Source organism: Ammospiza nelsoni, chromosome 12 (assembly GCF_027579445.1).
Source record: "Ammospiza nelsoni isolate bAmmNel1 chromosome 12, bAmmNel1.pri, whole genome shotgun sequence".
NCBI lineage: Eukaryota > Metazoa > Chordata > Aves > Passeriformes > Passerellidae > Ammospiza > Ammospiza nelsoni.
In genome coordinates, this window is record NC_080644.1 from 17263311 (window position 1) to 17286281 (window position 22971).

The following is a 22971-nucleotide window of genomic DNA, read 5'->3' on the forward strand; positions in this document are numbered from 1 at the left end:
GCTCCGGAGAGCATCGTACCTTCGTCTTTAGCGTCTTTTGTGGTCTACATCCTAGCAGAAAGCTTTTCCACTCTGTCTGGCAAGGAAAACCTGCGGGAGCACAGAAAACATCTCCCATCGTGTTCTGGACGTTGCACGGAGGTCTGCCAAGTGCTTGGCATGAAGGAAAGAAAAGTTGTCCAAAACAGCTTCCAATCGAATATTCATGTGATTGGAAACGTCAGGAAAGTGGTAAGGTACTGTTTTCTATCAGTTGGCAAGCTGCGCACACAATCCCAGTGTTGTACAGCTTCCTTCTTCACCTTTCCGATGCTGCCGCTCTCTCCGGCTCCCAGAGCCGAAGAAGCGGCTTCTTCGCGCAAAGACGATTGTACCGCTCACAGTGCTCTCTTAGCGCCGCTTCTGCCGAAAGAAGCCCGGGAGCGGCTCTTAGCTCCGGAGAGCATCGTACCTTCATCTTTAGCGTCTTTTGTGGTCTACATCCTAGCAGAAAGCTTTTCCACTCTGTCTGGCAAGGAAAACCTGCGGGAGCACAGAAAACACCTCCCATCGTGTTCTGGACGTTGCACGGAGGTCTGCCAAGTGCTTGGCATGAAGGAAAGAAAAGTTGTCCAAAACAGCTTCCAATCGAATATTCATGTGATTGGAAACGTCAGGAAAGTGGTAAGGTACTGTTTTCTATCAGTTGGCAAGCTGCGCACACAATCCCAGTGTTGTACAGCTTCCTTCTTCACCTTTCCGATGCTGCCGCTCTCTCCGGCTCCCGGAGCCGAAGAAGCGGCTTCTTCGCGCAAAGACGATTGTACCGCTCACAGTGCGCTCTTAGCGCCGCTTCTGCCGAAAGAAGCCCGGGAGCGGCTCTTAGCTCCGGACAGCATCGTACCTTCGTCTTTAGCGTCTTTTGTGGTCTACATCCTAGCAGAAAGCTTTTCCACTCTGTCTGGCAAGGAAAACCTGCGGGAGCACAGAAAACATCTCCCATCGTGTTCTGGACGTTGCACGGAGGTCTGCCAAGTGTTTGGCATGAAGAAAAGAAAAGTTGTCCAAAACAGCTTCCAATCGAATATTCATGTGATTGGAAACGTCAGGAAAGTGGTAAGGTACTGTTTTCTATCAGTTGGCAAGCTGCGCACACAATCCCAGTGTTGTACAGCTTCCTTCTTCACCTTTCCGATGCTGCCGCTCTCTCCGGCTCCCGGAGCCGAAGAAGCGGCTTCTTCGCACAAAGACGATTGTACCGCTCACAGTGCTCTCTTAGCGCCACTTCTGCCGAAAGAAGCCCGGGAGCTGCTCTTAGCTCCGGAGAGCATCGTACCTTCGTCTTTAGCGTCTTTTGTGGTCTACATCCTAGCAGAAAGCTTTTCCACTCTGTCTGGCAAGGGGAAAACCTGCGGGAGCACAGAAAACATCTCCCGTCATGTTCTGGACGTTTCACGGAGGTCTGCCAAGTGCTTGGCATGAAGGAAAGAAAAGTTGTCCAAAACAGCTTCCAATCGAATATTCATGTGATTGCAAGCGTCAGGAAAGTGGTAAGGTACTGTTTTCTATCAGTTGGCAAGCTGCGCACACAATCCCAGTGTTGTACAGCTTCCTTCTTCACCTTTCCGATGCTGCCGCTCTCTCCGGCTCCCGGAGCCGAAGAAGCGGCTTCTTCGCGCAAAGACGATTGTACCGCTCACAGTGCTCTCTTAGCGCCGCTTCTGCCGAAAGAAGCCCGGGAGCGGCTCTTATCTCCGGAGAGCATCGTACCTTCGTCTTTAGCGTCTTTTGTGGTCTACATCCTAGCAGAAAGCTTTTCCACTCTGTCTGGCAAGGAAAACCTGCGGGAGCACAGAAAACATCTCCCATCGTGTTCTGGACGTTGCACGGAGGTCTGCCAAGTGCTTGGCATGAAGGAAAGAAAAGTTGTCCAAAACAGCTTCCAATCGAATATTCATGTGATTGGAAAAGGCAAGAAACTGTAAGGTACTGTTTTCTATCAGTTGGAAAGTTGCGCTCACAATCCCAGTGTTGTACAGCTTCCTTCTTCACCTTTCCGATGCTGCCGCTCTCTCCGGCTCCCGGAGCCGAAGAAGCGGCTTCTTCGCGCAAAGACGATTGTACCGCTCACAGTGCGCTCTTAGCGCCGCTTCTGCCGAAAGAAGCCCGGGAGCGGCTCTTAGCTCCGGAGAGCATCGTACCTTCGTCTTTAGCGTCTTTTGTGGTCTACATCCTAGCAGAAAGCTTTTCCACTCTGTCTGGCAAGGAAAACCTGTGGGAGCACAGAAAACATCTCCCATCGTGTTCTGGACGTTGCACGGAGGTCTGCCAAGTGCTTGGCATGAAGGAAAGAAAAGTTGTCCAAAACAGCTTCCAATCGAATATTCATGTGATTGGAAACGTCAGGAAAGTGGTAAGGTACTGTTTTCTATCAGTTGGCAAGCTGCGCACACAATCCCAGTGTTGTACAGCTTCCTTCTTCACCTTTCCGATGCTGCCGCTCTCTCCGGCTCCCGGAGGCGAAGAAGCGGCTTCTTCGCGCAAAGACGATTGTACCGCTCACAGTGCTCTCTTAGCGCCGCTTCTGCCGAAAGAAGCCCGGGAGCGGCTCTTAGCTCCGGAGAGCATCGTACCTTCGTCTTTAGCGTCTTTTGTGGTCTACATCCTAGCAGAAAGCTTTTCCACTCTGTCTGGCAAGGAAAACCTGCGGGAGCACAGAAAACATCTCCCATCGTGTTCTGGACGTTGCACGGAGGTCTGCCAAGTGTTTGGCATGAAGAAAAGAAAAGTTGTCGAAAACAGCTTCCAATCGAATATTCATGTGATTGGAAACGTCAGAAAAGTGGTAAGGTACTGTTTTCTATCAGTTGGCAAGCTGCGCACACAATCCCAGTGTTGTACAGCTTCCTTCTTCACCTTTCCGATGCTGCTGCTCTCTCCGGCTCCCGGAGCCGAAGAAGCGGCTTCTTCGCGCAAAGACGATTGTACCGCTCACAGTGCTCTCTTAGCGCCGCTTCTGCCGAAAGAAGCCCGGGAGCGGCTCTTAGCTCCGGAGAGCATAGTACCTTCGTCTTTAGCGTCTTTTGTGGTCTACATCCTAGCAGAAAGCTTTTCCACTCTGTCTGGCAAGGAAAACCTGCGGGAGCACAGAAAACATCTCCCATCGTGTTCTGGACGTTGCACGGAGGTCTGCCAAGTGCTTGGCATGAAGGAAAGAAAAGTTGTCCAAAACAGCTTCCAATCGAATATTCATGTGATTGGAAACGTCAGGAAAGTGGCAAGGTACTGTTTTCTATCAGTTGGCAAGCTGCGCACACAATCCCAGTGTTGTACAGCTTCCTTCTTCACCTTTCCGATGCTGCCGCTCTCTCCGGCTCCCGGAGCCGAAGAAGCGGCTTCTTCGCGCAAAGACAATTGTACCGCTCACAGTGCTCTCTTAGCGCCGCTTCTGCCGAAAGAAGCCCGGGAGCGGCTCTTAGCTCCGGACAGCATCGTACCTTCGTCTTTAGCATCTTTTGTGGTCTACATCCTAGCAGAAAGCTTTTCCACTCTGTCTGGCAAGGAAAACCTGCGGGAGCACAGAAAACATCTCCCATCGTGTTCTGGACGTTGCACGGAGGTCTGCCAAGTGCTTGGCATGAAGGAAAGAAAAGTTGTCCAAAACAGCTTCCAATCGAATATTCATGTGATTGGAAAAGGCAAGAAACTGTAAGGTACTGTTTTCTATCAGTTGGAAAGTTGCGCTCACAATCCCAGTGTTGTACAGCTTCCTTCTTCACCTTTCCGATGCTGCCGCTCTCTCCGGCTCCCGGAGCCGAAGAAGCGGCTTCTTCGCGCAAAGACGATTGTACCGCTCACAGTGCGCTCTTAGCGCCGCTTCTGCCGAAAAAAGCCCGGGAGCGGCTCATAGCTCCGGAGAGCATCGTACCTTCGTCTTTAGCGTCTTTTGTGGTCTACATCCTAGCAGAAAGCTTTTCCACTCTGTCTGGCAAGGAAAACCTGCGGGAGCACAGAAAACATCTCCCATCGTGTTCTGGACGTTGCACGGAGGTCTGCCAAGTGCTTGGCATGAAGGAAAGAAAAGTTGTCGAAAACAGCTTCCAATCGAATATTCATGTGATTGGAAACGTCAGGAAAGTGGTAAGGTACTGTTTTCTATCAGTTGGCAAGCTGCGCACACAATCCCAGTGTTGTACAGCTTCCTTCTTCACCTTTCCGATGCTGCCGCTCTCTCCGGCTCCCGGAGCCGAAGAAGCGGCTTCTTCGCGCAAAGACGATTGTACCGCTCACAGTGCGCTCTTAGCGCCGCTTCTGCCGAAAGAAGCCCGGGAGCGGCGCTTAGCTCCGGAGAGCATCGTACCTTCGTCTTTAGCGTCTTTTGTGGTCTACATCCTAGCAGAAAGCTTTTCCACTCTGTCTGGCAAGGAAAACCTGCGGGAGCACAGAAAACACCTCCCATCGTATTCTGGACGTTGCACGGAGGTCTGCCAAGTGTTTGGCATGAAGAAAAGAAAAGTTGTCCAAAACAGCTTCCAATCGAATATTCATGTGATTGGAAACGTCAGGAAAGTGGTAAGGTACTGTTTTCTATCAGTTGGCAAGCTGCGCACACAATCCCAGTGTTGTACAGCTTCCTTCTTCACCTTTCCGATGCTGCCGCTCTCTCCGGCTCCCGGAGCCGAAGAAGCGGCTTCTTCGCGCAAAGACGATTGTACCGCTCACAGTGCGCTCTTAGCGCCGCTTCTGCCGAAAGAAGCCCGGGAGCTGCTCTTAGCTCCGGAGAGCATCGTACCTTCGTCTTTAGCGTCTTTTGTGGTCTACATCCTAGCAGAAAGCTTTTCCACTCTGTCTGGCAAGGAAAACCTGCGGGAGCACAGAAAACATCTCCCGTCATGTTCTGAACGTTGCACGGAGGTCTGCCAAGTGCTTGGCATGAAGGAAAGAAAAGTTGTCCAAAACAGCTTCCAATCGAATATTCATGTGATTGGAAACGTCAGGAAAGTGGTAAGGTACTGTTTTCTATCAGTTGGCAAGCTGCGCACACAATCCCAGTGTTGTACAGCTTCCTTCTTCACCTTTGCGATGCTGCCGCTCTCTCCGGCTCCCGGAGCCGAAGAAGCGGCTTCTTCGCGCAAAGACGATTGTACCGCTCACAGTGCTCTCTTAGCGCCGCTTCTGCCGAAAGAAGCCCGGGAGCGGCTCTTAGCTCCGGACAGCATCGTACCTTCGTCTTTAGCGTCTTTTGTGGTCTACATCCTAGCAGAAAGCTTTTCCACTCTGTCTGGCAAGGAAAACCTGCGGGAGCACAGAAAACATCTCCCATCGTGTTCTGGACGTTGCACGGAGGTCTGCCAAGTGCTTGGCATGAAGGAAAGAAAAGTTGTCCAAAACAGCTTCCAATCGAATATTCATGTGATTGGAAAAGGCAAGAAACTGTAAGGTACTGTTTTCTATCAGTTGGAAAGTTGCGCTCACAATCCCAGTGTTGTACAGCTTCCTTCTTCACATTTCCGATGCTGCCGCTCTCTCCGGCTCCCGGAGCCGAAGAAGCGGCTTCTTCGCGCAAAGACGATTGTACCGCTCACAGTGCGCTCTTAGCGCCGCTTCTGCCGAAAGAAGCCCGGGAGCGGCTCTTAGCTCCGGAGAGCATCGTACCTTCGTCTTTAGCGTCTTTTGTGGTCTACATCCTAGCAGAAAGCTTTTCCACTCTGTCTGGCAAGGAAAACCTGCGGGAGCACAGAAAACATCTCCCATCGTGTTCTGGACGTTGCACGGAGGTCTGCCAAGTGCTAGGCATGAAGGAAAGAAAAGTTGTCCAAAACAGCTTCCAATCGAATATTCATGTTATGGGAAAAGTCAGGAACGTGGTAAGGTACTGTTTTCTATCAGTTGGCAAGCTGCGCACACAATCCCAGTGTTGTACAGCTTCCTTCTTCACCTTTCCGATGCTGCCGCTCTCTCCGGTTCCCGGAGCCGAAGAAGCGGCTTCTTCGCGCAAAGATGATTGTACCGCTCACAGTGCTCTCTTAGCGCCGCTTCTGCCGAAAGAAGCCCGGGAGCGGCTCTTAGCTCCGGAGAGCATCGTACCTTCGTCTTTAGCGTCTTTTGTGGTCTACATCCTAGCAGAAAGCTTTTCCACTCTGTCTGGCAAGGAAAACCTGCGGGAGCACAGAAAACATCTCCCATCGTGTTCTGGACATTGCTCGGAGGTCTGCCAAGTGTTTGGCATGAAGGAAAGAAAAGTTGTCCAAAACAGCTTCCAATCGAATATTCATGTGATTGGAAACGTCAGGAAAGTGGTAAGGTACTGTTTTCTATCAGTTGGTAAGCTGCGCACACAATCCCAGTGTTGTACAGCTTCCTTCTTCACCTTTCCGATGCTGCCGCTCTCTCCGGCTCCCGGAGCCGAAGAAGCGGCTTCTTCGCGCAAAGACGATTGTACCGCTCACAGTGCTCTCTTAGCGCCGCTTCTGCCGAAAGAAGCCCGGGAGCGGCTCTTAGCTCCGGAGAGCATCGTACCTTCGTCTTTAGCGTCTTTTGTGGTCTACATCCTAGCAGAAAGCTTTTCCACTCTGTCTGGCAAGGAAAACCTGCGCGAGCACAGAAAACATCTCCCATCGTGTTCTGGACGTTGCACGGAGGTCTGCCAAGTGTTTGGCATGAAGGAAAGAAAAGCTGTCCAAAACAGCTTCCAATCGAATATTCATGTGATTGGAAACGTCAGGAAAGTGGTAAGGTCCTGTTTTCTATCAGTTGGCAAGCTGCGCACACAATCCCAGTGTTGTACAGCTTCCTTCTTCACCTTTCCGATGCTGCCGCTCTCTCCGGCTCCCGGAGCCGAAGAAGCGGCTTCTTCGCGCAAAGACCATTGTACCGCTCACAGTGCTCTCTTAGCGCCGCTTCTGCCGAAAGAAGCCCGGGAGCGGCTCTTAGCTCCGGAGAGCATCGTACCTTCGTCTTTAGCGTCTTTTGTGGTCTACATCCTAGCAGAAAGCTTTTCCACTCTGTCTGGCAAGGAAAACCTGCGGGAGCACAGAAAACATCTCCCATCGTGTTCTGGACGTTGCACGGAGGTCTGCCAAGTGTTTGGCATGAAGGAAAGAAAAGTTGTCCAAAACAGCTTCCAATCGAATATTCATGTGATTGGAAACGTCAGGAAAGTGGTAAGGTACTGTTTTCTATCAGTTGGCAAGCTGCGCACACAATCCCAGTGTTGTACAGCTTCCTTCTTCACCTTTCCGATGCTGCCGCTCTCTCCGGCTCTCGGAGCCGAAGAAGCGGCTTCTTCGTGCAAAGACGATTGTACCGCTCACAGTGCTCTCTTAGCGCCGCTTCTGCCTAAAGAAGCCCGGGAGCGGCTCTTAGCTCCGGAGAGCATCGTACCTTCGTCTTTAGCGTCTTTTGTGGTCTACATCCTAGCAGAAAGCTTTTCCACTCTGTCTGGCAAGGAAAACCTGCGGGAGCACAGAAAACATCTCCCATCGTGTTCTGGACGTTGCACGGAGGTCTGCCAAGTGCTTGGCATGAAGGAAAGAAAAGTTGTCCAAAACAGCTTCCAATTGAATATTCATGTGATTGGAAACGTCAGGAAAGTGGTAAGGTACTGTTTTCTATCAGTTGGTAAGCTGCGCACACAATCCCAGTGTTGTACAGCTTCCTTCTTCACCTTTCCGATGCTGCCGCTCTCTCCGGCTCCCGGAGCCGAAGAAGCGGCTTCTTCGCGCAAAGACGATTGTACCGCTCACAGTGCTCTCTTAGCGCCGCTTCTGCCGAAAGAAGCCCGGGAGCGGCTCTTAGCTCCGGAGAGCATCGTACCTTCGTCTTTAGCGTCTTTTGTGGTCTACATCCTAGCAGAAAGCTTTTCCACTCTGTCTGGCAAGGAAAACCTGCGCGAGCACAGAAAACATCTCCCATCGTGTTCTGGACGTTGCACGGAGGTCTGCCAAGTGTTTGGCATGAAGGAAAGAAAAGCTGTCCAAAACAGCTTCCAATCGAATATTCATGTGATTGGAAACGTCAGGAAATTGGTAAGGTACTGTTTTCTATCAGTTGGTAAGCTGCGCACACAATCCCAGTGTTGTACAGCTTCCTTCTTCACCTTTCCGATGCTGCCGCTCTCTCCGGCTCCCGGAGCCGAAGAAGCGGCTTCTTCGCGCAAAGACGATTGTACCGCTCACAGTGCTCTCTTAGCGCCGCTTCTGCCGAAAGAAGCCCGGGAGCGGCTCTTAGCTCCGGAGAGCATCGTACCTTCGTCTTTAGCGTCTTTTGTGGTCTACATCCTAGCAGAAAGCTTTTCCACTCTGTCTGGCAAGGAAAACCTGCGCGAGCACAGAAAACATCTCCCATCGTGTTCTGGACGTTGCACGGAGGTCTGCCAAGTGTTTGGCATGAAGGAAAGAAAAGCTGTCCAAAACAGCTTCCAATCGAATATTCATGTGATTGGAAACGTCAGGAAAGTGGTAAGGTCCTGTTTTCTATCAGTTGGCAAGCTGCGCACACAATCCCAGTGTTGTACAGCTTCCTTCTTCACCTTTCCGATGCTGCCGCTCTCTCCGGCTCCCGGAGCCGAAGAAGCGGCTTCTTCGCGCAAAGACGATTGTACCGCTCACAGTGCTCTCTTAGCGCCGCTTCTGCCGAAAGAAGCCCGGGAGCGGCTCTTAGCTCCGGAGAGCATCGTACCTTCGTCTTTAGCGTCTTTTGTGGTCTACATCCTAGCAGAAAGCTTTTCCACTCTGTCTGGCAAGGAAAACCTGCGGGAGCACAGAAAACATCTCCCATCGTGTTCTGGACGTTGCACGGAGGTCTGCCAAGTGTTTGGCATGAAGGAAAGAAAAGTTGTCCAAAACAGCTTCCAATCGAATATTCATGTGATTGGAAACGTCAGGAAAGTGGTAAGGTACTGTTTTCTATCAGTTGGCAAGCTGCGCACACAATCCCAGTGTTGTACAGCTTCCTTCTTCACCTTTCCGATGCTGCCGCTCTCTCCGGCTCCCGGAGCCGAAGAAGCGGCTTCTTCGCGCAAAGACGATTGTACCGCTCACAGTGCTCTCTTAGCGCCGCTTCTGCCGAAAGAAGCCCGGGAGCGGCTCTTATCTCCGGAGAGCATCGTACCTTCGTCTTTAGCGTCTTTTGTGGTCTACATCCTAGCAGAAAGCTTTTCCAATCTGTCTGGCAAGGAAAACCTGCGGGAGCACAGAAAACATCTCCCATCGTGTTCTGGACGTTGCACGGAGGTCTGCCAAGTGTTTGGCATGAAGGAAAGAAAAGTTGTCCAAAACAGCTTCCAATCGAATATTCATGTGATTGGAAACGTCAGGAAAGTGGTAAGGTACTGTTTTCTATCAGTTGGCAAGCTGCGCACACAATCCCAGTGTTGTACAGCTTCCTTCTTCACCTTTCCGATGCTGCCGCTCTCTCCGGCTCCCGGAGCCGAAGAAGCGGCTTCTTCGCGCAAAGACGATTGTACCGCTCACAGTGCTCTCTTAGCGCCGCTTCTGCCGAAAGAAGCCCGGGAGCGGCTCTTATCTCCGGAGAGCATCGTACCTTCGTCTTTAGCGTCTTTTGTGGTCTACATCCTAGCAGAAAGCTTTTCCAATCTGTCTGGCAAGGAAAACCTGCGGGAGCACAGAAAACATCTCCCATCGTGTTCTGGACGTTGCACGGAGGTTTGCCAAGTCCTTGGCATGAAGGAAAGAAAAGTTGTCCAAAACAGCTTCCAATCGAATATTCATGTGATTGGAAACGTCAGGAAAGTGGCAAGGTACTGTTTTCTATCAGTTGGCAAGCTGCGCACACAATCCCAGTGTTGTTCAGCTTCCTTCTTCACCTTTCCGATGCTGCCGCTCTCTCCGGCTCCCGGAGCCGAAAAAGCGGCTTCTTCGTGCAAAGACGATTGTACCGCTCACAGTGCTCTCTTAGCGCCGCTTCTGCCGAAAGAAGCCCGGCAGCGGCTCTTAGCTCCGGAGAGCATCGTACCTTCGTCTTTAGCGTCTTTTGTGGTCTACATCCTAGCAGAAAGCTTTTCCACTCTGTCTGGCAAGGAAAACCTGCGGGAGCACAGAAAACATCTCCCATCGCGTTCTGGACGTTGCACGGATGTCTGCCAAGTGCTTGGCATGAAGGAAAGAAAAGTTGTCCAAAACAGCTTCCAATCTAATATTCATGTGATTGGAAACGTCAGGAAAGTGGTAAGGTACTGTTTTCTATCAGTTGGCAAGCTGCGCACACAATCCCAGTGTTGTACAGCTTCCTTCTTCACCTTTCCGATGCTGCCGCTCTCTCCGGCTCCATGGAGCCGAAGAAGCGGCTTCTTCGCGCAAAGACGATTGTACCGCTCACAGTGCTCTCTTAGCGCCGCTTCTGCCGAAAGAAGCCCGGGAGCGGCTCTTAGCTCCGGAGAGCATCGTACCTTCGTCTTTAGCGTCTTTTGTGGTCTACATCCTAGCAGAAAGCTTTTCCACTCTGTCTGGCAAGGAAAACCTGCGGGAGCACAGAAAACATCTCCCATCGTGTTCTGGACGTTGCACGGAGGTCTGCCAAGTGTTTGGCATGAAGGAAAGAAAAGTTGTCCAAAACAGCTTCCAATCGAATATTCATGTGATTGGAAACGTCAGGAAAGTGGTAAGGTACTGTTTTCTATCAGTTGGCAAGCTGCGCACACAATCCCAGTGTTGTACAGCTTCCTTCTTCACCTTTCCAATGCTGCCGCTCTCTCCGGCTCCCGGAGCCGAAGAAGCGGCTTCTTCGCGCAAAGACGATTGTACCGCTCACAGTGCTCTCTTAGCGCCGCTTCTGCCGAAAGAAGCCCGGGAGCGGCTCTTAGCTCCGGAGAGCATCGTACCTTCGTCTTTAGCGTCTTTTGTGGTCTACATCCTAGCAGAAAGCTTTTCCACTCTGTCTGGCAAGGAAAACCTGCGGGAGCACAGAAAACATCTCCTATCGTGTTCTGGACGTTGCACGGAGGTCTGCCAAGTGTTTGGCATGAAGAAAAGGAAAGTTGTCCAAAACAGCTTCCAATCGAATATTCATGTGATTGGAAACGTCAGGAAAGTGGTAAGGTACTGTTTTCTATCAGTTGGCAAGCTGCGCACACAATCCCAGTGTTGTACAGCTTCCTTCTTCACCTTTCCGATGCTGCCGCTCTCTCCGGTTCCCGGAGCCGAAGAAGCGGCTTCTTCGCGCAAAGATGATTGTACCGCTCACAGTGCTCTCTTAGCGCCGCTTCTGCCGAAAGAAGCCCGGGAGCGGCTCTTAGCTCCGGAGAGCATCGTACCTTCGTCTTTAGCGTCTTTTGTGGTCTACATCCTAGCAGAAAGCTTTTCCACTCTGTCTGGCAAGGAAAACCTGCGGGAGCACAGAAAACATCTCCCATCGTGTTCTGGACATTGCTCGGAGGTCTGCCAAGTGTTTGGCATGAAGGAAAGAAAAGTTGTCCAAAACAGCTTCCAATCGAATATTCATGTGATTGGAAACGTCAGGAAAGTGGTAAGGTACTGTTTTCTATCAGTTGGTAAGCTGCGCACACAATCCCAGTGTTGTACAGCTTCCTTCTTCACCTTTCCGATGCTGCCGCTCTCTCCGGCTCCCGGAGCCGAAGAAGCGGCTTCTTCGCGCAAAGACGATTGTACCGCTCACAGTGCTCTCTTAGCGCCGCTTCTGCCGAAAGAAGCCCGGGAGCGGCTCTTAGCTCCGGAGAGCATCGTACCTTCGTCTTTAGCGTCTTTTGTGGTCTACATCCTAGCAGAAAGCTTTTCCACTCTGTCTGGCAAGGAAAACCTGCGCGAGCACAGAAAACATCTCCCATCGTGTTCTGGACGTTGCACGGAGGTCTGCCAAGTGTTTGGCATGAAGGAAAGAAAAGCTGTCCAAAACAGCTTCCAATCGAATATTCATGTGATTGGAAACGTCAGGAAAGTGGTAAGGTCCTGTTTTCTATCAGTTGGCAAGCTGCGCACACAATCCCAGTGTTGTACAGCTTCCTTCTTCACCTTTCCGATGCTGCCGCTCTCTCCGGCTCCCGGAGCCGAAGAAGCGGCTTCTTCGCGCAAAGACCATTGTACCGCTCACAGTGCTCTCTTAGCGCCGCTTCTGCCGAAAGAAGCCCGGGAGCGGCTCTTAGCTCCGGAGAGCATCGTACCTTCGTCTTTAGCGTCTTTTGTGGTCTACATCCTAGCAGAAAGCTTTTCCACTCTGTCTGGCAAGGAAAACCTGCGGGAGCACAGAAAACATCTCCCATCGTGTTCTGGACGTTGCACGGAGGTCTGCCAAGTGTTTGGCATGAAGGAAAGAAAAGTTGTCCAAAACAGCTTCCAATCGAATATTCATGTGATTGGAAACGTCAGGAAAGTGGTAAGGTACTGTTTTCTATCAGTTGGCAAGCTGCGCACACAATCCCAGTGTTGTACAGCTTCCTTCTTCACCTTTCCGATGCTGCCGCTCTCTCCGGCTCCCGGAGCCGAAGAAGCGGCTTCTTCACGCAAAGACGATTGTACCGCTCACAGTGCTCTCTTAGCGCCGCTTCTGCCTAAAGAAGCCCGGGAGCGGCTCTTAGCTCCGGAGAGCATCGTACCTTCGTCTTTAGCGTCTTTTGTGGTCTACATCCTAGCAGAAAGCTTTTCCACTCTGTCTGGCAAGGAAAACCTGCGGGAGCACAGAAAACATCTCCCATCGTGTTCTGGACGTTGCACGGAGGTCTGCCAAGTGTTTGGCATGAAGGAAAGAAAAGTTGTCCAAAACAGATTCCAATCGAAAATTCATGTGATTGGAAACGTCAGGAAAGTGGTAAGGTACTGTTTTCTATCAGTTGGCAAGCTGCGCACACAATCCCAGTGTTGTACAGCTTCCTTCTTCACCTTTCCGATGCTGCCGCTCTCTCCGGCTCCCGGAGCCGAAGAAGCGGCTTCTTCACGCAAAGACGATTGTACCGCTCACAGTGCTCTCTTAGCGCCGCTTCTGCCGAAAGAAGCCCGGGAGCGGCTCTTAGCTCCGGAGAGCATCGTACATTCGTCTTTAGCGTCTTTTGTGGTCTACATCCTAGCAGAAAGCTTTTCCACTCTGTCTGGCAAGGAAAACCTGCGGGAGCACAGAAAACATCTCCCATCGTGTTCTGGACGTTGCACGGAGGTCTGCCAAGTGCTTGGCATGAAGGAAAGAAAAGTTGTCCAAAACAGCTTCCAATCGAATATTCATGTGATTGGAAACGTCAGGAAAGTGGTAAGGTACTGTTTTCTATCAGTTGGCAAGCTGCGCACACAATCCCAGTGTTGTACAGCTTCCTTCTTCACCTTTCCGATGCTGCCGCTCTCTCCGGCTCCCGGAGACGAAGAAGCGGCTTCTTCGCGCAAAGACGATTGTACCGCTCACAGTGCTCCTTTAGCGCCGCTTCTGCCGAAAGAAGCCCGGGAGCTGTTCTTATCTCCGGAGAGCATCGTACCTTCGTCTTTAGCGTCTTTTGTGGTCTACATCCTAGCAGAAAGCTTTTCCACTCTGTCTGGCAAGGAAAACCTGCGGGAGCACAGAAAACATCTCCCATCGTGTTCTGGACGTTGCACGGAGGTCTGCCAAGTGCTTGGCATGAAGGAAAGAAAAGTTGTCCAAAACAGCTTCCAATCGAATATTCATGTGATTGAAAACATCAGGAAAGTGTAAGGTACTGTTTTCTATCAGTTGGAAAATTGCGCACACTATCCCAGTGTTGTACAGCTTCCTTCTTCACCTTTCCGATGCTGCTGCTCTCTCCGGCTCCCGGAGCCGAAGAAGCGGCTTCTTCGCGCAAAGACGATTGTACCGCTCACAGTGCTCTCTTAGCGCCGCTTCTGCCGAAAGAAGCCCGGGAGCGGTTCTTAGCTCCGGAGAGCATCGTACCTTCGTCTTTAGCGTCTTTTGTGGTCTACATCCTAGCAGAAAGCTTTTCCACTCTGTCTGGCAAGGAAAACCTGCGGGAGCACAGAAAACATCTCCCATCGTGTTCTGGACGTTGCACGGAGGTCTGCCAAGTGTTTGGCATGAAGGAAAGAAAAGTTGTCCAAAACAGCTTCCAATCGAATATTCATGTGATTGGAAACGTCAGGAAAGTGGTAAGGTACTGTTTTCTATCAGTTGGCAAGCTGCGCACAGTCCCAGTGTTGTACAGCTTCCTTCTTCACCTTTCCGATGCTGCCGCTCTCTCCGGCTCCCGGAGCCGAAGAAGCGGCTTCTTCGCGCAAAGACGATTGTACCGCTCACAGTGCTCTCTTAGCGCCGCTTCTGCCGAAAGAAGGCCGGGAGCGGCTCTTATCTCCGGAGAGCATCGTACCTTCGTCTTTAGCGTCTTTTGTGGTCTACATCCTAGCAGAAAGCTTTTCCACTCTGTCTGGCAAGGAAAACCTGCGGGAGCACAGAAAACATCTCCCATCGTGTTCTGGACGTTGCACGGAGGTCTGCCAAGTGCTTGGCATGAAGGAAAGAAAAGTTGTCCAAAACAGCTTCCAATCGAATATTCATGTGATTGGAAACGTCAGGAAAGTGGTAAGGTACTGTTTTCTATCAGTTGGCAAGCTGCGCACACAATCCCAGTGTTGTACAGCTTCCTTCTTCACCTTTCCGATGCTGCCGCTCTCTCCGGCTCCCGGAGCCGAAGAAGCGGCTTCTTCGCGCAAAGACGATTGTACCGCTCACAGTGCTCTTTTAGCGCAGCTTCTGCCGAAAGAAGCCTGGGAGCGGCTCTTAGCTCCGGAGAGCATCGTACCTTCGTCTTTAGCGTCTTTTGTGGTCTACATCCTAGCAGAAAGCTTTCCCACTCTGTCTGGCAAGGAAAACCTGCGGGAGCACAGAAAACATCTCCCATCGTGTTCTGGACGTTGCACGGAGGTCTGCCAAGTGCTTGGCATGAAGGAAAGAAAAGTTGTCCAAAACAGCTTCCAATCGAATATTCATGTGATTGGAAACGTCAGGAAAGTGGTAAGGTACTGTTTTCTATCAGTTGGCAAGCTGCGCACACAATCCCAGTGTTGTACAGCTTCCTTCTACACCTTTCCGATGCTGCAGCTCTCTCCGGCTCCCGGAGCCGAAGAAGCGGCTTCTTCGCGCAAAGACGATTGTACCGCTCACAGTGCTCTCTTAGCGCCGCTTCTGCCGAAAGAAGCCCGGGAGCGGCTCTTAGCTCCGGAGAGCATCGTACCTTCGTCTTTAGCGTCTTTTGTGGTCTACATCCTAGCAGAAAGCTTTTCCACTCTGTCTGGCAAGGAAAACCTGCGGGAGCATAGAAAACATCTCCCATCGTGTTCTGGACGTTGCACGGAGGTCTGCCAAGTGCTTGGCATGAAGGAAAGAAAAGTTGTCCAAAACAGCTTCCAATCGAATATTCATGTGATTGGAAACATCAGGAAAGTGTAAGGTACTGTTTTCTATCAGTTGGAAAGTTGCGCACACAATCCCAGTGTTGTACAGCTTCCTTCTTCACCTTTCCGATGCTGCCGCTCTCTCCGGCTCCCGGAGCCGAAGAAGCGGCTTCTTCGCGCAAAGACGATTGTACCGCTCACAGTGCTCTCTTAGAGCCGCTTCTGCCGAAAGAAGCCCGGGAGCGGCTCTTAGCTCCGGAGAGCATCGTACCTTCGTCTTTAGCGTCTTTTGTGGTCTACATCCTAGCAGAAAGGTTTTCCACTCTGTCTGGCAAGGAAAACCTGCGGGAGCACAGAAAACATCTCCCATCGTGTTCTGGACGTTGCACGGAGGTCTGCCAAGTGTTTGGCATGAAGAAAAGTTGTCGAAAAGAGCTTCCAATCAAATATTCATGTGATTGGAAACGTCAGGAAAGTGGTAAGGTACTGTTTTCTATCAGTTGGCAAGCTGCGCACACAATCCCAGTGTTGTACAGCTTCCTTCTTCACCTTTGCGATGCTGCCGCTCTCTCCGGCTCCCGGAGCCGAAGAAGCGGCTTCTTCGCGCAAAGACGATTGTACTGCTCACAGTGCTCTCTTAGCGCCGCTTCTGCCGAAAGAAGCCCGGGAGCGGCTCTTAGCTCCGGACAGCATCGTACCTTCGTCTTTAGCGTCTTTTGTGGTCTACATCCTAGCAGAAAGCTTTTCCAATCTGTCTGGCAAGGAAAACCTGCGGGAGCACAGAAAACATCTCCCATCGTGTTCTGGACGTTGCACGGAGGTCTGCCAAGTGTTTGGAATGAAGGAAAGAAAAGTTGTCCAAAACAGCTTCCAATCGAATATTCATGTGATTGGAAACGTCAGGAAAGTGGTAAGGTACTGTTTTCTATCAGTTGGCAAGCTGCGCACACAATCCCAGTGTTGTACAGCTTCCTTCTTCACCTTTCCGATGCTGCCGCTCTCTCCGGCTCCCGGAGCCGAAGAAGCGGCTTCTTCGCGCAAAGACGATTGTACCGCTCACAGTGCTCTCTTAGCGCCGCTTCTGCCGAAAGAAGCCCGGGAGCGGCTCTTAGCTCCGGAGAGCATCGTACCTTCGTCTTTAGTGTCTTTTGTGGTCTACATCCTAGCAGAAAGCTTTTCCACTCTGTCTGGCAAGGAAAACCTGCGGGAGCACAGAAAACATCTCCCATCGTGTTCTGGACGTTGCACGGAGGTCTGCCAAGTGCTTGGCATGAAGGAAAGAAAAGTTGTCCAAAACAGCTTCCAATCGAATATTCATGTGATTGGAAACGTCAGGAAAGTGTAAGGTACTGTTTTCTATCAGTTGGAAAGTTGCGCACACAATCCCAGTGTTGTACAGCTTCCTTCTTCACCTTTCCGATGCTGCCGCTCTCTCCGGCTCCCGGAGCCGAAGAAGCGGCTTCTTCGCGCAAAGACGATTGTACCGCTCACAGTGCTCTCTTAGCGCCGCTTCTGCCGAAAGAAGCCCGGGAGCGGCTCTTAGCTCCGGAGAGCATCGTACCTTCGTCTTTAGAGTCTTTTGTGGTCTACATCCTAGCAGAAAGCTTTTCCACTCTGTCTGGCAAGGAAAACCTGCGGGAGCACAGAAAACATCTCCCATCGTGTTCTGGACGTTGCACGGAGGTCTGCCAAGTGTTTGGCATGAAGGAAAGAAAAGTTGTCCAAAACAGCTTCCAATCGAATATTCATGTGATAGGAAACGTCAGGAAAGTGTAAGGTACTGTTTTCTATCAGTTGGCAAGCTGCGCACACAATCCCAGTGTTGTACAGCTTCCTTCTTCACCTTTGCGATGCTGCCGCTCTCTCCGGCTCCCGGAGCCGAAGAAGCGGCTTCTTCGCGCAAAGACGATTGTACCGCTCACAGTGCTCTCTTAGCGCCGCTTCTGCCGAAAGAAGCCCGGGAGCGGCTCTTAGCTCCGGACAGCATCGTACCTTCGTCTTTAGCGTCTTTTGTGGTCTACATCCTAGCAGAAAGCTTTGCCACTCTGTCTGGCAAGGAAAACCTGCGGGAGCACAGAAAACATCTCCCATCGCGTTCTGGACGTTGCACGGATGTCTGCCAAGTGCTTGGCATGAAGGAAAGAAAAGTTGTCCAAAACAGCTTCCAATCGAATATTCATGTGATTGGAAACGTCAGGAAAGTGGTAAGGTACTGTTTTCTATCAGTTGGCAAGCTGCGCACACAATCCCAGTGTTGTACAGCTTCCTTCTTCACCTTTCCGATGCTGCCGCTCTCTCCGGCTCCCGGAGCCGAAGAAGCGGCTTCTTCGCGCAAAGACGATTGTACCGCTCACAGTGCTCTCTTAGCGCCGCTTCTGCCGAAAGAAGCCCGGGAGCGGCTCTTAGCTCCGGAGAGCATCGTACCTTCGTCTTTAGCGTCTTTTGTGGTCTACATCCTAGCAGAAAGCTTTTCCACTCTGTCTGGCAAGGAAAACCTGCGGGAGCACAGAAAACATCTCCCATCGTGTTCTGGACGTTGCACGGAGGTCTGCCAAGTGCTTGGCATGAAGGAAAGAAAAGTTGTCCAAAACAGCTTCCAATCGAATATTCATGTGATTGGAAACGTCAGGAAAGTGGCAAGGTACTGTTTTCTATCAGTTGGCAAGCTGCGCACACAATCCCAGTGTTGTACAGCTTCCTTCTTCACCTTTCCGATGCTGCCGCTCTCTCCGGCTCCCGGAGCCGAAGAAGCGGCTTCTTCGTGCATAGACGATTGTACCGCTCACAGTGCTCTCTTAGCGCCGCTTCTGCCGAAAGAAGCCCGGGAGCGGCTCTTAGCTCCGGAGAGCATCGTACCTTCGTCTTTAGCGTCTTTTGTGGTCTACATCCTAGCAGAAAGCTTTTCCACTCTGTCTGGCAAGGAAAATCTGCGGGAGCACAGAAAACATCTCCCATCGTGTTCTGGACGTTGCACGGAGGTCTGCCAAGTGTTTGGCATGAAGGAAAGAAAAGTTGTCCAAAACAGCTTCCAATCGAATATTCATGTGATTGGAAACGTCAGGAAAGTGTAAGGTACTGTTTTCTATCAGTTGGAAAGTTGCGCACACAATCCCAGTGTTGTACAGCTTCCTTCTTCACCTTTCCGATGCTGCCGCTCTCTCCGGCTCCCGGAGCCGAAGAAGCGGCTTCTTTGCGCAAAGACGATTGTACCGCTCACAGTGCTCTCTTAGCGCCGCTTCTGCCGAAAGAAGCCCGGGAGCGGCTCTTAGCTCCGGACAGCATCGTACCTTCGTCTTTAGCGTCTTTTGTGGTCTACATCCTAGCAGAAAGCTTTTCCACTCCGTCTGGCAAGGAAAACCTGCGGGAGCACAGAAAACATCTCCCATCGTGTTCTGGACGTTGCACGGAGGTCTGCCAAGTGCTTGGCATGAAGGAAAGAAAAGTTGTCCAAAACAGCTTCCAATCGAATAGTCATGTGATTTGAAATGTCAGGAAAGTGTAAGGTACTGTTTTCTATCAGTTGGCAAGCTGCGCACACAATCCCAGTGTTGTACAGCTTCCTTCTTCACCTTTCCGATGCTGCCGCTCTCTCCGGCTCCCGGAGCCGAAGAAGCGGCTTCTTCGCGCAAAGACGATTGTACCGCTCACAGTGCTCTCTTAGCGCCGCTTCTGCCGAAAGAAGCCCGGGAGCGGCTCTTAGCTCCGGAGAGCATCGTACCTTCGTCTTTAGCGTCTTTTGTGGTCTACATCCTAGCAGAAAGCTTTTCCACTCTGTCTGGCAAGGAAAACCTGCGGGAGCACAGAAAACATCTCCCATCGTGTTCTGGACGTTGCACGGAGGTCTGCCAAGTGCCTGGCATGAAGGAAAGAAAAGTTGTCCAAAACAGCTTCCAATCGAATATTCATGTGATTGGAAACGTCAGGAAAGTGGTAAGGTACTGTTTTCTATCAGTTGGCAAGCTGTGCACACAATCCCAGTGTTGTACAGCTTCCTTCTTCACCTTTCCGATGCTGCCGCTCTCTCCGGCTCCCGGAGCCGAAGAAGCGGCTTCTTCGCGCAAAGACGATTGTACCGCTCACAGTGCTCTCTTAGCGCCGCTTCTGCCGAAAGAAGCCCGGGAGCGGCTCTTAGCTCCGGAGAGCATCGTACCTTCGTCTTTAGCGTCTTTTGTGGTCTACATCCTAGCAGAAAGCTTTTCCACTCTGTCTGGCAAGGAAAACCTGCGGGAGCACAGAAAACATCTCCCATCGTGTTCTGGACGTTGCACGGAGGTCTGCCAAGTGCTTGGCATGAAGGAAAGAAAAGTTGTCCAAAACAGCTTCCAATCGAATATTCATGTGATTGGAAACGTCAGGAAAGGGTAAGGTACTGTTTTCTATCAGTTGGAAAGTTGCGCACACAATCCCAGTGTTGTACAGCTTCCTTCTTCACCTTTCCGATGCTGCCGCTCTCTCCGGCTCCCGGAGCCGAAGAAGCGGGTTCTTCGCGCAAAGACGATTGTACCGCTCACAGTGCTCTCTTAGCGCCGCTTCTGCCGAAAGAAGCCCGGGAGCGGCTCTTAGCTCCGGAGAGCATCGTACCTTCGTCTTTAGCGTCTTTTGTGGTCTACATCCTAGCAGAAAGCTTTTCCACTCTGTCTGGCAAGGAAAACCTGCGGGAGCACAGAAAACATCTCCCATCGTGTTCTGGACGTTGCACGGAGGTCTGCCAAGTGTTTGGCATGAAGAAAAGAAAAGTTGTCGAAAACAGCTTCCAATCGAATATTCATGTGATTGGAAACGTCAGGAAAGTGTAAGGTACTGTTTTCTATCAGTTGGCAAGCTGCGCACACAATCCCAGTGTTGTACAGCTTCCTTCTTCACCTTTCCGATGCTGCCGCTCTCTCCGGCTCCCGGAGCCGAAGAAGCGGCTTCTTCGCGCAAAGACGATTGTACCGCTCACAGTGCTCTCTTAGCGCCGCTTCTGCCGAAAGAAGCCCGGGAGCGGCTCTTAGCTCCGGAGAGCATCGTACCTTCGTCTTTAGCGTCTTTTGTGGTCTACATCCTAGCAGAAAGCTTTTCCACTCTGTCTGGCAAGGAAAACCTGCGGGAGCACAGAAAACATCTCCCATCGTGTTCTGGACGTTGCACGGAGGTCTGCCAAGTGCTTGGCATGAAGGAAAGAAAAGTTGTCCAAAACAGCTTCCAATCGAATATTCATGTGATTGGAAACGTCAGGAAAGTGGTAAGGTACTGTTTTCTATCAGTTGGCAAGCTGCGCACACAATCCCAGTGTTGTACAGCTTCCTTCTTCACCTTTCCGATGCTGCCGCTCTCTCCGGCTCCCGGAGCCGAAGAAGCGGCTTCTTCGCGCAAAGACGATTGTACCGCTCACAGTGCTCTCTTAGCGCCGCTTCTGCCGAAAGAAGCCCGGGAGCGGCTCTTAGCTCCGGAGAGCATCGTACCTTCGTCTTTAGCGTCTTTTGTGGTCTACATCCTAGCAGAAAGCTTTTCCACTCTGTCTGGCAAGGAAAACCTGCGGGAGCACAGAAAACATCTCCCATCGTGTTCTGGACGTTGCACGGAGGTCTGCCAAGTGTTTGGCATGAAGGAAAGAAAAGTTGTCCAGAACAGCTTCCAATCGAATATTCATGTGATTGGAAACGTCAGGAAAGTGGTAAGGTACTGTTTTCTATCAGTTGGCAAGCTGCGCACACAATCCCAGTGTTGTACAGCTTCCTTCTTCACCTTTCCGATGCTGCCGCTCTCTCCGGCTCCCGGAGCCGAAGAAGCGGCTTCTTCGCGCAAAGACGATTGTACCGCTCACAGTGCTCTCTTAGCGCCGCTTCTGCCGAAAGAAGCCCGGGAGCGGCTCTTAGCTCCGGAGAGCATCGTACCTTCGTCTTTAGCCTCCTTTGAGGTCTACATCCTAGCAGAAAGCTTTTCCACTCTGTCTGGCAAGGAAAACCTGCGGGAGCACAGAAAACATCTCCCATCGTGTTCTGGACGTTGCACGGAGGTCTGCCAAGTGTTTGGCATGAAGGAAAGAAAAGTTGTCCAAAACAGCTTCCAATCGAATATTCATGTGATTGGAAACGTCAGGAAAGTGGTAAGGTACTGTTTTCTATCAGTTGGCAAGCTGCGCACACAATCCCAGTGTTGTACAGCTTCCTTCTTCACCTTTCCGATGCTGCCGCTCTCTCCGGCTCCCGGAGCCGAAGAAGCGGCTTCTTCGCGCAAAGACGATTGTACCGCTCACAGTGCTCTCTTAGCGCCGCTTCTGCCGAAAGAAGCCCGGGAGCGGCTCTTAGCTCCGGAGAGCATCGTACCTTCGTCTTTAGCGTCTTTTGTGGTCTACATCCTAGCAGAAAGCTTTTCCACTCTGTCTGGCAAGGAAAACCTGCGGGAGCACAGAAAACATCTCCCATCGTGTTCTGGACGTTGCACGGAGGTCTGCCAAGTGCTTGGCATGAAGGAAAGAAAAGTTGTCCAAAACAGCTTCCAATCGAATATTCATGTGATTGGAAACGTCAGGAAAGTGTAAGGCACTGTTTTCTATCAGTTGGCAAGCTGCGCACACAATCCCAGTGTTGTACAGCTTCCTTCTTCACCTTTCCGATGCTGCCGCTCTCTCCGGCTCCCGGAGCCGAAGAAGCGGCTTCTTCGCGCAAAGACGATTGTACCGCTCACAGTGCTCTCTTAGCGCCGCTTCTGCCGAAAGAAGCCCGGGAGCGGCTCTTAGCTCCAGAGAGCATCGTACCTTCGTCTTTAGCGTCTTTTGTGGTCTACATCCTAGCAGAAAGCTTTTCCACTCTGTCTGGCAAGGAAAACCTGCGGGAGCACAGAAAACATCTCCCATCGTGTTCTGGACGTTGCACGGAGGTCTGCCAAGTGTTTGGCATGAAGGAAAGAAAAGTTGTCCAAAACAGCTTCCAATCGAATATTCATGTGATAGGAAACGTCAGGAAAGTGTAAGGTACTGTTTTCTATCAGTTGGCAAGCTGCGCACACAATCCCAGTGTTGTACAGCTTCCTTCTTCACCTTTGCGATGCTGCCGCTCTCTCCGGCTCCCGGAGCCGAAGAAGCGGCTTCTTCGCGCAAAGACGATTGTACCGCTCACAGTGCTCTCTTAGCGCCGCTTCTGCCGAAAGAAGCCCGGGAGCGGCTCTTAGCTCCGGAGAGCATCGTACCTTCGTCTTTAGCGTCTTTTGTGGTCTACATCCTAGCAGAAAGCTTTTCCACTCTGTCTGGCAAGGAAAACCTGCGGGAGCACAGAAAACATCTCCCATCGCGTTCTGGACGTTGCACGGATGTCTGCCAAGTGCTTGGCATGAAGGAAAGAAAAGTTGTCCAAAACAGCTTCCAATCGAATATTCATGTGATTGGAAACGTCAGGAAAGTGGTAAGGTACTGTTTTCTATCAGTTGGCAAGCTGCGCACACAATCCCAGTGTTGTACAGCTTCCTTCTTCACCTTTCCGATGCTGCCGCTCTCTCCGGCTCCCGGAGCCGAAGAAGCGGCTTCTTCGCGCAAAGACGATTGTACCGCTCACAGTGCTCTCTTAGCGCCGCTTCTGCCGAAAGAAGCCCGGGAGCGGCTCTTAGCTCCGGAGAGCATCGTACCTTCGTCTTTAGCGTCTTTTGTGGTCTACATCCTAGCAGAAAGCTTTTCCACTCTGTCTGGCAAGGAAAACCT